Source organism: Etheostoma spectabile, chromosome 10 (genome assembly GCF_008692095.1).
Source record: "Etheostoma spectabile isolate EspeVRDwgs_2016 chromosome 10, UIUC_Espe_1.0, whole genome shotgun sequence".
In the NCBI taxonomy this organism is placed as follows: Eukaryota; Metazoa; Chordata; class Actinopteri; order Perciformes; family Percidae; genus Etheostoma; species Etheostoma spectabile.
In genome coordinates, this window is record NC_045742.1 from 12,004,030 (window position 1) to 12,005,832 (window position 1,803).

General features: G+C 40.3%; 1 long non-coding RNA gene across 1 annotated transcript in view; it reads right to left on the minus strand.

The window, feature by feature from the left end:
• The window catches only part of LOC116696771 (uncharacterized), a 139,232-nt gene that overhangs the window by 3,904 nt on the left and 133,525 nt on the right, over positions 1 to 1,803 (minus strand). The gene's annotated exons all lie outside the window — the stretch shown is intronic.

Below are 1,803 nucleotides of genomic sequence, written 5' to 3' on the forward strand. Positions count from 1 at the left end.
TATATATATATATATATATACACACACACACACACACACACACACACATTATACAGAGTAATTCACACTGAAACTAAGATAGGTGATGGACAATAATGGGATATTTCCAACTTGTTAAAAGAGCAAACACAAATAAGGTTAAAGGGAATCAGTCTGTCACCACAATGATGTAAATGATGTACATGACTATGCTCATAAGATCTATGTACAACATTAAATGTGAACCATAAGTTAGCTTTGCTTCACTATTAAAAGTCATAGTGCATTCCTATTTGCCATTCAACACATTTCGTCAAAATGTGCTTTGCTGCACTTACTGTTGTAAACAGCTTATCTTCAGGCTAAAACTGTTTTACACAAGCAGCAGTGCAAAAGAAGCATACAGTGTGCCATGGGTCATTACTGGAGCTAAGGGGTGTGTCAGCTTCTCTCCTTCAACTTTAGCCCTTGTTCTGAAGCGGGCAGTTGAGGAAGTGAGCGGGAGTCAGCTCCACAGGTTCAGCACAAGGGTTAGATGTCGGAAGCACTGGGCTTCTCTGGCCCAGAGGTGTAGGTCTGCGCAAGCATGCAAAATTGGCAGTGAGTTCAAAGAGAATCAGGGGAGAGCAGGGAGTGGAGTTGAAACCTGTTATTTCTCTCTCTCTCTCAAGCCTTTTTTAATGATTACTTTATCTGCCTCCCATTGGAAAGCAGAGGAGAGGCAGCCTCAGGGCCTGCAGCACTAAGGTATCAGTATCGCAACTGATGCTTTCCTCTGTCTCTGCTTTTCATATCAGCTGTAATTCATAGCTCTTTAGACTTGGATATGCACAAGAGGAATAATTTAAAGACATCCAGAATCCAAAAATTTGCTGTCTTATACTCACCCCTGATTATCATCAAAAAAGCTTTTTCTTCTTCTTTCAAACCTGTCAAATGGATACGGATATGAATGTCGGACATTTGGGGAATAGCTGATATACTCATTCTAAGCATAGGGATGAGAAAAATAAGACCAAATCTGTGTGTATACTTGTGATGGAGGTTTTTATAACCGGAATAATTTACACTGCAAATCTTTTTCTGAAGACAGAACAACACAACGTTTGCTACAGGGCGTAAGCCAGCACTTAAGCTTGCTTTGTTGTAGAAGGCAAGTTAGGGTTACAATTTAAAAGACTCGTGCCTCTACAGCTTCCCAGGTTATAGGTTTACGACACAAAGGTAAACCAGGGTGGTCTTGACAGAATTACTTTGTAGTCAGTCAAAGTTTGGGGTTGCTGTTTTTTAAAGAATGTGGTCTTTTACAATATTCTTAGGAGACATTCACTAAAACACTAGTGAATTAAAACCATCTGTGGTCTCACAGTGTGGTAATCAAAAGCAAGTTTTACTAAATTGTTACTGCATTATTTAAACACATTTGTCTTTTTACTCTGTTTAACATTGAATGCAGAAGATGCCAAAATTGTATTCATTTCACAAAAACAAAAGGATAACCGAGAAAATGTAAGCACTAACCTTCTGCTCTCACTATGTACATACTGAAGGTGCACAGCTGTGCAGTGAGCAAAACACACGTCAAATAAAATGTGGCCATTGAAGTTTGAAAACACTGAACAACTATGAGACGAGATGAGTGAAATGTATTGGTACCTCTGACAGAAAGCTCCTCTGCCCACCACTCAGGACCAAGCACCCAACCTGGGGTGACAAAGCTTTCACCACAGCATTGTCCTCCCTCTGGAACTCTCTACCCATACACATCCTTGACTGGACTGACCTGGGGCCTGTTGCACGAAAGTAGAATAAAGATATCCAGGA